This window comes from Tachypleus tridentatus, chromosome 11 (assembly GCF_004210375.1).
Source record: "Tachypleus tridentatus isolate NWPU-2018 chromosome 11, ASM421037v1, whole genome shotgun sequence".
Taxonomy (NCBI): Eukaryota; Metazoa; Arthropoda; class Merostomata; order Xiphosura; family Limulidae; genus Tachypleus; species Tachypleus tridentatus.
The window spans coordinates 101,122,927-101,137,818 of record NC_134835.1 but is presented as its reverse complement, the minus strand read 5'-3'; the positions used below and the strand labels follow the sequence as shown (position 1 = coordinate 101,137,818).

The 14,892-nt window shown below is 37.2% G+C and overlaps 1 long non-coding RNA gene across 9 annotated transcripts in view; it reads left to right on the top strand.

Annotated features, from left to right (window-relative positions):
- Positions 1 to 816: 816 nt before the first annotated feature.
- Positions 817 to 14,892, top strand: part of LOC143232897 (uncharacterized) — a 61,580-nt gene continuing 47,504 nt past the window's right edge. For 4 of the 9 annotated variants that reach the window (XR_013017851.1, XR_013017848.1, XR_013017850.1 and 1 more), the window contains exons 1-3: positions 823 to 895; positions 11,929 to 12,002; positions 13,811 to 13,867. This is a non-coding gene — a long non-coding RNA (uncharacterized LOC143232897). Of the gene's footprint in view, positions 896 to 11,928; positions 12,003 to 12,470; positions 12,536 to 13,810; positions 13,868 to 14,892 lie in introns of all 9 variants that reach the window. The other 5 variants (XR_013017853.1, XR_013017852.1, XR_013017856.1 and 2 more) reach the window with 4 other exon arrangements.

Genomic DNA, 14,892 nt, shown 5'->3' with positions numbered 1-14,892 from the left:
TGCAGCGTCTTTGATTTTTGTTTATTACAAATACATGTTATACAATATATTAATTATAGAAATGTAAACTAATTTGTTATCGATAAATGCTATACCTATGAAACGTTGTAAATGCAAAACTATGCCATGCAAATTAAATGTAGAACTGTTTGTTTATTTTTGTTTAAAGTTAGCTGCACAAATACACAATGGGCTATTTGTGGCTGCCCATCACACTTACCTAAGCTTATTTCCTTGTTTGTTTGTTTTTGTTTTCGAATTTCGCACAAAGCAACTCGAGGGCTATCTTATTTTATTACAAAATAAGGTATTGTTGTTTCACAATAATACTTGGTAAATATTCGCAATTATTGTTGTGAAAATAGTTCAAACAACTCGCCTGGCAGGTAAATTACATATACGGAATTTAAAAAGTTTCTATTCTTCCCTTAAGTTACCCCAATTTGAGTTAAAATATTAAAAAAATAAAAGCATCATAAACAAACTGTTTACATACAGGTTGGAACAGAATTACAAGAAAAAGAAATTTATTTATTTTCTCCAATGAAGATACCTAGGGGGCTGAATATAAAAATCATAGAGTTAATAACATCAGAGGCCTACTACCAATGTATTCTCACAAGTGCAATCAATTGTGATCATACTCTATCAGTTTAGAAAACATCTTCACCGTAAGATTCATTGCTGTAACAAACTGCTTATATAAATATTGTGCTTATTGTGTCCGGTCATCGGCAATGGATAGGGCAAACTATAATTGATATAATATTGTACATGTATTGTACAGTAAGATTTTTATAGTATTTTTCCACCACAGGATTTTCTCATGTTTCCCTGTACACCTCCTGCAGAATCAGCTCGGTCTAATATTGCGTATTTAGGTATGATTTCTCAGGTATGTGATGCTTTATCCCTTTTTATGATTTCCTACAATCCTCATCCTTTTTTGTTGTATGATAGTTCTTAGTTCTTCTTTACCTTATTTAGTTTTCCCACTTTCTTTGGATATTAGGGTTCATACAAAGCATTTTACTTTATAATTGGTTGAGAGTTCCAGCATGTCTTGCTTCCTATGTGCTGTGGATAGTTTGTTTGACGAACCATCAAGTAGCCTATTCGTTTTAAGACTCACAGGTGTTGGAATCTATTTTACCAATTTGGGAGTACCCCCTGATTTCCAGTGCTTTTCCCCCTCGGTGTGGATTCCTGTACGTGGTGAGAGGACCTCCCAGGGAAGGTTCTGTTCTGTCTGGTTACCTTCTCTGGGATCTAAACATCCACCCACGTGTTTGCCGTGCGTGGCGAACCGTGAAGGAGAGGAGAGGATCCTGGTGGTTGAGGGGTCCAACCCTAACACACCACTTTGGCCTCGAATTCCTGTAGACGGGCGACCTTTGGTTGGCCCCCCTTGGGTCAATTGGCTGGTTCGCTTGGGTTAGAGTTAACCAAGTGCCAGTGTTGAAAGTTCTCAACAGGTGTTGTGGACATTGTGCCTGATGCTGGTATTTGGGTATAGTGCTCACGAAACCCTGGCGTTGCTGCATTGTTCTTGCATGACTTTGTAGTGCGTCCCCTTGTAGAGCTCCATGATGGGTGGGGTCAGTAGGTACCGAAATGTTTCCTTTTTCCTATGGATCCTCCAAAAAATTTAAATAAAATTGTGAAAAAACAGTCAATGGGTAATTGACGACGTCTTGATGACTCTGAACAGCAATCTTTAACATCAGTAACACACGTACCTCATTTTCTTATATTACATTCTCTTTAGGAGAAACCCTTAGGGCAAATGTTCCCTTTTTTTATTCAGAAGAGACTAGAGGGACTTGCTGGCTCTCCAGAGTCAGTGAAGAAGCTTCGATCTGGTGACATATTGGTTGAAACATCCACATCCCAACACAGTGAACTCCTCTTGAATTCAAAGGCACCTCATGCTACTTTGAATTCTTCATGAGGAGTTATTGTTAAAAAGGATATGAAGAACGTTCCCGAGTCAGAGATTCTCGCTGGTCTCTTCACTCAAGGAGTTTCTGCAGTGAGGCGCATCTCCACTCGCAAAGATGGAGTTACACTGCCAACAAATACCCTCGTTTTAACATTCACTTCACCACGTGCACCTGCCACCATCAAGGCAGGTTATCTCATTTGAAGGGTTCGGCCATACATACCAAACCCTCTTCGATGTTTCCAATGTTAGAGATTCGGTCACTCAAAGACATCATGTCGTGGTTCCCTGACATGTGCTCGCTGTGGAGGCAAGGACCACGATGCCTATGACTGTGACATGAACCCACATTGCGTCAATTGCAATGGTTCTCACCCCTCTTACTTTCATTCTTGCCCAAAATGGTTGGAGGAAAAAGAGGTGCAGCGTTTGAAAACGATACATAACATTAATTATCCTGAGGCTCGGAAATTGCTGTCCACCACTCCATCTCGGACATATGCTGCTGCACTTCATTCCACAACTACAGTGGGAGTGCAGACAGATCTTTCTGTGCCTCCAAGAGAATCGTTTTCAAAACAAATGAAAAGCCTTTTGACCTCCGTGGTTAAAAAGGTTGATGAATCGACTTCCACACCCATCTCTGTTCCTCCCATACCTTCCAACAAACCTTAAGATCCACGTCCTTCAGTTTCAGATACAGGCATTTCTTCTGATACATCTTTTTCTCTCACCACAAGAGACAAAACAATTATTCGTTCGCGTCCTCAGTCACTGGATTCCCCTTCCAATGACAAAAACCTGCCCACTCGACCCAGGGCTGGGTCCATGAAGGCTGATAGACCTCCTCCGACTAAAGACAGTAAAGAAAAAAGACGTGGTCGTAAACCGAAGGGTTCCCCAGCCACTTCACCTACCCGTTCTTAAAAATGGCCACCTTGATACAATGGAACTGTCGAGGTTTACGTTCTAATCTGGATGATATCAAAACGCTGATTGCTTCCTACCATTCTGTTTGTCTTTCTTTACAAGAAACATTTCTCAAATCTGCTGATACAGTCTCCATTCGGCAGTTTTCTCTGTACAGAAATGACAGGTTGTATGATGGTCGAGTACATGGAGGGGTGGCACTGTTGGTTGATCAGCATGTGCCCACCCTGTCTTTGTCACTCAACACACCCTTGGAGGCCGCAGCCATCCGTGTTTCCTTGGGTCTTACCATCACTGTTTGTTCTCTGTACCTGTTTCCTGGAGAGACATATGATCAATCAGACCTTCATGCTCTCGTTGAACAGTTGCCGTCTCCATTTCTAATCCTGGGGGATTTTAATGGACATCATCCCCTCTGGGAAAGTGCTGTTATTGGTGGGAGGGGTCGATCTGTAGAGCAAATGCTCTCTGATCACAATCTTTCTCTTTTCAATACTGGTTCTTCCACTTACTTTCATGCACCTAGTCAGTCCTTTACCGCTATTAACCTCTCGGTTTGCTCCCCTTCATTATTCTCCCATTTTTCATGGAGGGTTGACAGTAATCCACTAGGCAGTGGTCATTTTCCTATACTTTTGAGAGAGACTGGCCGTGGTCGATGCCACCCTACCCGCGTGCCCAAGTGGAAGCTAAATCAAGCAGACTGGTGCACTTTCACTGCTCTCGCAGAACTTGATTCTGCCATCGGAAATCAGCCATCAATAGACGACTGTGTAGCAGCGGTAACTGACTGTATTATACAAGCAGCTGCTCAGTGTATTCCTAAAACCTCAACACGTTTTCCACGATATCCTCGTCCGTGGTGGAATCCTGCTTGCCACTTAGCACGGAAGACTCAAAAACGGGCCTTGGATACTTTTCGTAGATATCCCACACTTTCAAACCGTGTTGCTTTCCAACGGGCCCGTGCACATGCTAGGTGAGTAAAACGTCAAAGCCAGAAGAAATCTTGGATTTAGTTCACAACTAGCATATCTTCTACCACCAGTTCAAAGATCATATGGGACAGGATTCGAAAGGTTAATGGGCACTACAATTCTGTCCCCCTCTCGATCTTACTCTCTGATGGTCAGGAGGTGACTGATGTCCGGAGCATCGCTGACACTCTAGGTGAAAGCTTTTGGCGGGTATCTAGCACTTCTGCTTGTTCCTCCACCTTCCTGGCCATCAAGACTCGGGCAGAGCAATCACCTCTTTCCTTTCGAACTGACTGTTTCTTTGACTATAATTGTTCCTTTACCCTGTTGAACTGAAAATGGCCCTTCATTGGTCTGCCAGTACGTCTGTTGGACCTAATGATATTCATTATGACATGCTGTACCATCTATCTCCTGCTTCTCTTGATGTCCTTCTGATTGTCTTCAACCTGATTTGGCAGGAGAATGTTTTTCCTCATGCCTGGCGCCAGGCTATTATTTTACCTTTCTCTAAGCCAGGGAAAGATCCCAAGATTCCTTCAAACTACCGTCCAATTGCTTTGACGAGCTGTCTCTGTAAGACCTTAGAAAGGATGGTTAATGCTCGTCTGGTTTTGTTCCTTGAATCAAACAACCTCCTCTCGCCCACCCAGTGTGGTTTCCGTCGACAGCACTCCACATCTATCAGAGAAGCCTTTCTCAACCGCCAACATCTTGTATCAATGTTCTTTGACATAGAGAAGGTTTACGACACAACATGGAGGTATGGCGTTTTGCGAGACTTCCATACATATGGGTTACGTGGCCATCTAACCATGTTTATTAAAAGAAATTTTAATGGACAGGAGATTCCAAGTTCGTGTGGGTTCGACACTTTCCCGTTCTTTTGTACAGGAACTTGGAGTCCCTCAAGGCTGTGTGTTGAGTGTCACACTTTTCAACATAAAGATGAATGCCATCACTGAACAACTCCCTCTCACTGTTGCGAATGGGCTGTATGTCGACGACTATCACATCTCATGTCAGTCGTCAAACATGATATATATTGAGCGGCAACTACAAACTGCCCTCAATCGTGTATGGAAGTGGACTCTGGCGAACGGCTTTAATTTCTCTCTCTCTAAAACCGTATGCATGCACTTTTGCCGTCGACAGGGTGTTCACCCTGATTCTCAACTTCATATCGGTGAAGTTTTGCTGCCAGTGGTCCCGGAGACCAAGTTCTTGGGGCTTATCTTTGATCGTAAACTGACCTTTATACCACACTTAAAGCAGCTTCGGGTCAAATGCACAAGAGTACTGAACATCCTCTGTGTCCTTCTACCAGTTGGGGGGCAGATCGCTGTTCAATGTTAAAGGTATATCGTGCTCTTATTCGATCGAAACTCGACTATGGATCAATGGGCTATGGCTCTGCCAGACCCTCGGCCTTAAAGATGCTGGACCCCATTCATCACCATGGACTTCAACTCTGCACTGGGGCTTTCCGTACCTCTCCAGTTCAAAGCATATACATTGAATCTCATGAACCTTCTCTACACCTTCGCCGTTTGCAACTATCTTTACAATATACTTCGAAACTTCGTTCCTTACTAAAACATTCCACCTGGGAATGTGTTTTTCTTCCTCGGTGGGCAGTACTTTTTCAGAACAGACGATCTGTCATTGCTCCGTTTGGGCTTTGCATCCGGGCGCATTTGGATGAATTGGGTCTGTCCTTGGATAACATTGCAGATTCCACAGGTCGGCCCATCCCACCATGGCTTATTACAGCCCCCAAATGTGACTTTTCTTTCAGTCACCTAAAAAAGGCAGATACTTCAGATTGGAAGTACCGTCTTTTATTCAATGAATATCTTTCAAACAATCATTCAGTTCCCATTTATACAGATGGTTCCAAATCAGGTAATTCAGTGGGCTCTGCTATGGTTTGCTGTGGTTCAGTAGTTGCGCGCAGAATCCCCTCTACAGCTTCTATGTTCCCTGCTGAACTGTATGCCATATCTCTTGCCCTGGATCATATTGCAGCTGAGCAGTACTCCAACTGCACTATTTATACTGATTCGCTTAGTTCTCTACTGGCCTTGGAAACACTTCACGTTGGCTCACACCCTGTTCTTTCTGATATTCAAAACCGACTGGCCCATTTCTCATTAACAGCTACTTCAATCCAGTTTTTCTGGATACCAGGCCATGTTGGTATTCGCGGGAACGAGCTTGCAGGCATGGCAGCTAAATATGTCTGCTTCAGCACTATCACTCCTATGCCTATTCCGTACATGGACTATGATGTTGTCTTCAAGGCTCGGCTCCGTGCCAGCTGGCAGTCCACTTGGAGTGAGCAATGCGACAACAAACTTTTTCAAATCAAACACTATATTGGACTTTGACCATCTAACTTCCGTAAAGTTCGGAAGGAGGAAGTTGTTCTCACTAGGCTATGCATTGGTTACAGTTTTTTAACTCATCATTTTCTTTTATCTGGAACTGATGCACCAATGTGTAGTTTGTGTAACACTCAAATCACTATCAGCCACGTTTTACTTTCTTTCCGTCGTTACAATTCTCAACAACGGCAATATTTTAAACATAATTTTTCCCAGGGTCAATCTGTAACATTGGACAGTGTTATTGGTAATGGTGACTCTGTCCACCTTGATAATGTTTTTAATTTTTTAATGGCCATTATTCTTTTTAATCTCATTTAAGTGTTGCATATTTATTCATTACACCTTTTTAATTGTGGTTCATTTTTTACAGTTTTAATCTTTCTCATTCAATTTGACATTGGACAATGGCCAGAACATTAAATAACTCGACACCAGGACTGGAAAGGCCAACTTCAGGTGACTAACGCTACTGTTTGAACTATCCGTTTGAACTACTCGTTAGTCGTCCTGGCGAGTTGTTATTATACTTTTGCTGCATATAATTTCACACTTTTACTACTTTACCTTTTAGTACTGGCCATATTGACTCATAACCCGGAACCAGGACTGGAAAGACCAACTTCAGGTGACTGACGGTGGTTTTTTATACTTACCTGTTAGTCTTTCTGGCGGGTTATGATCATTGCCATTCTGCTACAGGTAGTCCTTTACAACTTTGTTGACTGGATGTCAACATTGGTTTTTGCACCATTTTCTGTTTTAATTGCCATTTTGCTTTTATCTTCAATTATTTTTACAAATTTTACTCCATTTACTTGACTTTTATCTTTTTACTGGGCATTTGGCTACTCATTATTGCGATTTTGCTATGTGTTTTTTTAAAACTTCTATTCTTTTACATTTTGATACTGGCTGCTATGACACATAACCCGGAACCAGGACTGGAAAGGCCAACTTCAGGTGACTGACGGTGGTTCTTGAACTTACCTGTTAGTCTTCCTGGCGGGTTATGATCATTACCATTTTGCAAGAGTAAATACTTTACAACTTTTTATACTCTGCTTTATCTCTTAACATTGTAGACTAGGTGTCAACATTGGTTTTATACTTTTTTGTTTTACCTTCATTTCCATTGATGTCTTTTACTACATTTACTTTATTTTTACATTTTTACCGGATGTTTGGCGCAGATAGCCTCGCTGCTTTGTGTCATAAAACACTAAATCAGTCAATCAATCTAGTGCTTTTAACCCATGCCTCTGTCTTATCTTTACTTTTGTGGTATTTATCTACCATACATTTACTTTCAGATATTCTGTGCCAAAATCCTGAGGTTTTTTGAGGAATAGCCTCTCCTTTGTTACTTCTGAGATGACTCATTTTTCTTTCTCCACTCTCACCTTGCATACATAATTTTTCTGTTGTTGAAACATACTGGGTCAAAATGCAGCTTTCTGTCAGATTTATTTGCTGCCCACTTAGGGAATGATATGTAGCTCTGTTTCTTAGTATATTTTCAAATATATTCCAGACACTTTGGAATTGCATGCTGGGAACACCTGCATCAACACTCTAAACTTTCGTTTTTGGTAGCTCATTTGCCACAGTTGGAATCAAGACAAGCCCCTATTCCTGTTTCCCATCCCAGCTCTTCCCAGGTTTTACCTGTTCGTCTTTCCAGGTGTTTTTTTCAGTGTAGATCATCATAATATCAACAGTACCAGTTGATAATCGTATGGGAGCTCAGTTGTGTGACTTTCTTCCCCTTTGGCAATGTTTCACCACAGATTGTTGGATTATTTGGGCATGTTCTATGCTTCCTTTACCTTCCTCTTTTTATCACAGATATCCATTTCTTTCCTTCCTCAGGATCCCATTAACAGCCAGCTTCTGTCGGAGGTAGTTCAAGACCTTTGGTCCAACAGAACATTGAATCTGGAAATCACATCTTTCACAGTTTCTATTCCAGCTGTTTGTTGTTGTCATTAAAACTGAAGACTGGCTATCTGTCATAGTCTTTCAATCAATTTCTCAGTCTCCTTTTTTTGTTTTATAATGAAATTGTTTCTCCTCTTGGTGGGTGTTCTTTCTCCTGTTAGCTTATGGATGTTGGCAGTCTGATTTATTTGCTGTTAATGTTTCATATACTCTTTATCATTTAACATGTTTTATTTATCCAGATTATTCTTTCCTCCATAAAATCTTGGATGCTAGATATGGTTACTCCAATTTCCCTTCCTTCCATTTCCTGGCCTTCTGTGTCCTGTATGTGCTCTTCATTGTTGTATTGCAAAGCTTCCATTCATGATTTCCATTTCCACCTATTTATCCCTTGGAAACCATCTTCTGTTTGTGATTTTTCTCCTTCCACCATATGGGTTCAACTTTTGATTTGATTGGTTTATTCCTGTGTTTCTTTATCCTCCCATACATTGCTCCAGGTGTCTTCTCATCAAATTAGGCATCTTACCTTTTCTCTGGCATCTCACCTTCATCATCTGTTGGAGGAAATTCTTAGGCATATAGAGTACGTTATTTGCATAGGCTTTCTACTTCCTCTTCAGGATGTTGTCTTCCACCTGTGACTATTCTTCAGACTTCCATGTGACAACAAGCCTGGATAAGTTATATTTTATCTTTTTCTACATTTTCAGAGGCCTTATTTCCATTCTCATTGTAATTCTCTGTTTGGATCACACTCCATGGCAAGTGTTGCCTGATCAAGTATTCTTTAACCTTAAAATCCACACTTATATGCCATGTATATGCACCGAAATATATTCCATGGCCATTCAGTGCACACTGTTGAGATGGGGTATTCAACAAGGTTGCTTGAGGATTAACTTTGCAACAAAATTGCTTCACAAATACACCCATCCCAGACTGTACCAATCATGGACTAAAGGAGTAAAGCAGAATGTGATAGCTGCCTATCCTGCCATGCGTTATATTGAATAAATCAGCTTGGTGTACTTCAAAAATTAGTTTCATGGTCACCTATTTCACTATCTGAGGTGTTGACATATTTCCAAACTTTCCACTGCGTATCACACTCCCTTTTTTTCTAGTAGAGTTGGGTGTCCTTATCAATTTTCAATTCCGAGTCACTGTAGTAGTGGAATGTGGGGCATTGTCCTGAATTGTTTAACGGCATAAAATATCTACAAAAATACAATTCAGTGCAGAGTAGGGAAGGGGTTTTCTGCTGGTGTAGAGTACATCATATGTATAGACCAAAGGAGTGAGACCTCAAATTGCAGTTCACTCGTTTGGTTGGGTTTCATCATCCTGGTCCCATATGAAAGTCAGTTCCCATCCAAGAATAGAAATACCATTTTCTATTCTTAACATACGCTCTCTTCAGGAGTCAGATGTTTGATATCCCTTCTGGTCTCATTAATTTTAGGTGAAGATGGTATGATCCTCATTCTACACCCACCCTCTCTATCTGTGTCATTTTCCAGCAGCATAGATTTTGGATGTAGTTGTCAAGTACAGTCTATCATGCCCTAGCCACTTTGTGTCTGGGGACACTTCCATTTTTCCCCAATACTAATTGGATTTGCTTCTCAGTTTTTGTCTACCAGAATATACAACACATTTCCCAGATTGGTGAAGAGTATGGCTGGTTTAGAAGTAGTCTCCCACATCATATCTTCATATGTAATTCTTTAGACTCAATATGTGTCCTTTGTACTCTTTCAAAGGGTGCTTCTTTTCTTCCCTTGCACCAATTCAGTGTGTGATTCTATCTGATTATATAAGTACAGCTAATGTACAATATTAGAAGTTAGTTTTTCTATACATAAAATGTACTTCCTCTTCACTCAAAATGAGTGCTTCAATTCTCCACTAAAACTCAAAACGGTAATTTGATAGAACTGAATAGAGGAAGTCGCACGTATAATGAGTGTATAGAACTTTACTTTGTGCAGGATTATCCATGATAATTTGCATGAGAGACATTAAAATGAGTCATTTCCAAAAGAAGGGAGGAAAAAGGCTTGTGGCATGTTTTTCTTTCTTTTTTTTCACATAAAGGGCAGCACTAAATGAGACAAGTTATATGAAATACATTTTCAGCATAGGAATCATAACTTTCACTGTTGCCCTGCTTAACATCTTATTTTGTTGAAAATCACCTATATTTTCATGAAAATTGGGATCATCTAGAAATTTTTCCCTCTCTCCAGTATGTTTTCTTGGCCTCCAAATTAACAAGGTGCCTTATATCCAATTTTGTATTGTAAGCCTCGATATGGATATATCATCCAGTTGTAAAAGAGACCCAAGGCATTTCTCAGTCCTAACTTGTTAATTTGGAGGCCAAGAAAACATCCCAGATGGAGGGAAAAATTTCTAGAAGATCCCAAAATATTAAAGAGTCAGTGAGTTTAGTACAAAGGTAGATGATGTGAAAAAAGATTGAAGTAGGTGATGCAACTTTGAACATTTTACAGTTTTAAGTCAGCTTTATCATACTAATAAGATATAGTGTATAATGTAAGCCAGTAGTGAAAAGGAAAGGATGGTTTTCTGTGGACAAATATTTAGTCCCATCTTTTTAAGTAAGGAGTACTTTCTCTGAATTCAGCTTGACAGTGAGGATGAATCACATATATTAACCAGGCTTTGCTTGTGTTATTCAGTTGTTATAGTAGTGAGGTACAATGGATGTATAATGTAAGTACTGTGGTTCCTGGGACAAAAACAGCACAGTATAAAGATAGACTTTAATACAATAACAGTTTCCTTACTTGACTATTTTCCATATATTGCAACAAAAGTATTTCTGCTGAATTAGACAATGACTGAAGATGGAAATTGGTCATTTAGCAAACACATTATGCCTATGATCTTTGTATGGATGATTTATGGACAAAATTTAAAGTGCTTTTGTTGTTATTTTTTAAAGCTTTTTACATCTGGGGAAATAAGGTTAACACAGTATATGCAAATCAAAAATTTTAAGAGTTTGGAAAATTTGTACCTTATGGACCATCAAACTTTAATGTTATTACCTTAAAATTGAAACTGTTTATTTAAACCACATCTGAAACATAAAACCATTTGTATCAAAATCTAATTTCAAAGATACCCAAGAATAATTAACTTCTTAAAGTTTTAGGTCAATTGGGAATTGTATTTTGTTAATGAGATTTAGTTTTCTGTGAAGAGATTTATTTTTGTTGTTGATTAATTAATGAAATTATTATTGTAGTTTTGTTCTTATTTATTTTTCAGTTGTGTTTTGTAAATAATCAGAATACTTAATAGTCTTACACAGTATTATTTGTTTAAGGGTTAATTTATCTTTTAAGAACAATTTTCAGGTTTCCTGCTGCCCTTGGAACTATTTCATCGTAAATCATGTTCAATTTTGATGGCCATAATAATGCATTATTGAAAATACTTCTTTCATTGTAGTAAGTTTCTCCAAAATGAGGTCAATCTTATTCCACACATTTTGATAAACTTTTCACATTATCTCCACTGCATTTGGATGTTGGCTTTCTAGACTATGTTTAAGCAGATCAAAGACAAAACCGAAACAGCATTTTATGCTTCAATAAAACTGAATTGTGTTGGCAATCCAAATATTTTATGTTAAGGCCTTCAAAACAAATACAGATAATAATTATTCACTAATGGATATAAACTAAACTGAGTTCTTTTTTGTCTTCAATAGTGTTTGCTAATTCAGAACCTGTTAGAGGGTTTGAAGAAGGTGCATTCCAGATGTGCTTTGCTGATCTTAGGCAGGTTAGTAAGCCTTTACAAAAGTCTACTATTTAAGTTCATATTAAAAGATATTACAAGTAATGTAAACATTGCTTTTGGACTAAATACATTTTATGTGGTTGCTGTAGAATAGTCATTAATATTGTATACGTATGTAACATAGGCATACATTATGTATATAGATATGTAATTAACAGTTACATTATGGAAGACATTAAACCTTGAAGAATGATATATGCTCATAGGAAGAAAAGTATGCAACTCTCATGAAATGCCTTTCAAAAATGAAACTAGTTAATGAAATTATTTCCTTAAAACATGATAACAAACTTTATTAAAGTAAGTAGTTTCAGCAAAAGTTTTATTTTGTAAATATTTTTTGGATTTTTCTAATAAAAATTCATTATTTAATGTAGTTATTTACACTTGGACTCTGAGTAGTTCACATGCAAAGTAATTTTTATATAAAGAATACTTTTTACCTTACAGTTTTTACATTTCATTTGCATAACCTCTAGAACCTCATAAATGAACATCAGTTGCTGTTTTTTAAGGTAAATGTTTGTACTTTATTTTCTCTTTTATGCACCGTATTACTAACTCTATTTATCATCATCAACAGAGAGTGCAGGGAAATGTTTTAAAATTAACAAATAAAAATGTGTACATACCTTTTACATCTTTATAGAAATTTACTAGTATAGTCATCTTTTTCACATATTCGTAATTTAACGTCTTTATCTTTTCATTTACAGTTTATTTTTAACTCTCCTTTAAAATTATTTCTCTCTATTTATTCTGATATGTTAACTGATACCAATAGGCCTTTTATGAAGAAGTTATTTTGACAAATTCCCCACATAGATGTGTTGCCAAATCAGGATGGCTGTTATAGATATCAACTTGTTTATAAAGCTTTCACAATCCATGTAACAAGTTAAGCTTATAAAAACCATTAAATCACTCAAATATGATTTTTAAAACATAAATTATACATAGGCAACTAAAATATAAAAAATTAGATTTAAGTACAGTTCAATTGTCTCTAACTATAGCATTTTGAGGTAACAAACCACTGTAAGTGTTATAGACAATAGTACTGCAGGCTGTTAGTTCTACTTCAGTACAAAAACTGTACACTAATTTCATATTAACTGTTGGTGGAGTGGAGTGTAAACTGAGCTCTTTATAACAGCTTTGTACACTTGTATTAACTAATTACTTGTACATCATAAATTTGTTTCCAATGTATAGAAGATTGGCATAGCACCCATAAAAGGCTGTAAAATCTATTTCTGTTTTGCAGTGGATTCAGTTCTAAGACTTATATGCTTATATTTAGGCCATTAAATACACCTTCTGTTACTAATGTTAAGATCAGATGATAGCTAGTTGTGTCTAAGTGTGAATGTAAAGTACGTATTTCCCTTCAGTCTTACACTGTTAAATTAGGGATAGCTAGCTGACTTCCGTCTAGTTTTACACTTCTAAATTATGGATGGCTAGTGCAGATAGCCCTCATGTAGCATTGCATGAAATTCAAAAACAAACAAACAAACAAACATAATTAAAGATATTTTAACTGTGGAAACTACTAAGTAAAATAGTTACATATGTCACATCTTCCAATTATTTTAGTTTAGTCACAGTGTCCATCAGTCTCCTTTCACTAAAACTGATTTCTTATTATTACTTTCTGACTTATAGTGTACAATACCTTCTTCTTGTAATCTTTGTTAGTTAATTTACGTATAGCAGTTTACTTTATTTTGGTGCACTGGAATTTTTCTTGCAGAATTTTTGTAGTTATATTTTCTTATAACTTCTAGATCTTTTCATGACTTGGGACTGGGCAACCTACTTTCATGACTATGGACAAGAAAATAGTAAGTACTTAAGGGTAAACCCACAAGTTGCTGTATTTCTGCTTGAAAAGTAAGTGGAACATAAAAGTAATCAAAGTTAATTTTAAATGTCACGATATACTGCTTTATTATAAATTGTTAAAGTCTTTCCAATAATTATTATGCATGTTTTTATTTTTAAAAAAGGAAAAAGAAAACGTATATCCACCTGAAAAGTTGTATGTTTAGTTACCTAGTCATATGTTGTCCTTAAGAAACCTATTGATGTCTTACTCCAAGACACGTTCTGCAAGATGTCAAGTTTCATTTTTTAAATTAAAAGTTAAGTCTTATTTAGTTTCTTAACTAGCCTTTGACAGGTGTAAATACAAATTTAGAAAGAATGAAGGTAAGATGATTAATAGTTGTAGACTGTGAATAAAGTAATGTTTTATTTTTTCTTTCTTTAATGTTAGTTTATTTTTAGTATTGGTTAAATTGTTTGATATAAAAATATATATTTGTTCATGAGGATTATTTTGCATTGTTATCTTAAGGTTTGTGTTTAGAACAAAACTAAACCTTCTAAGCCAGCTGAATCTTGTGTTTGGGATTATAGCAAAACATTTGCTTGCATTGAGGGTACCATGACAGATGAATCAATACCTTCTTATCATCATAAGTATGGTGGTATGTTAGACATATATAACATTCATTACTCGTTTAATTTTTATTTGAACTATATAGGTATTTTGTTTTGATCAGAAGTTGGAAACAGTTGTAGATTTTATTACCAAAAAGTTTCTCACCGTAGGTTTTTTTTTATCATAGAAATATATTAAACATAACTTGAGAATTCTCTGTATTAATACCATAATTATTAATGAATCAATTTTAACTGTCGAGAGTTTAATAATAGTTGAATGTTTGTTGTGTAGTCAGTTAATCATACATGCATACAATTTGCACATATTCACAAGATGATAAGTTCCAATGCTTCAAATTAAATAAAAATTCTTAGATTTTCATCTCCACTGTAATGTGAGAGTAATAAAACATTGAATACA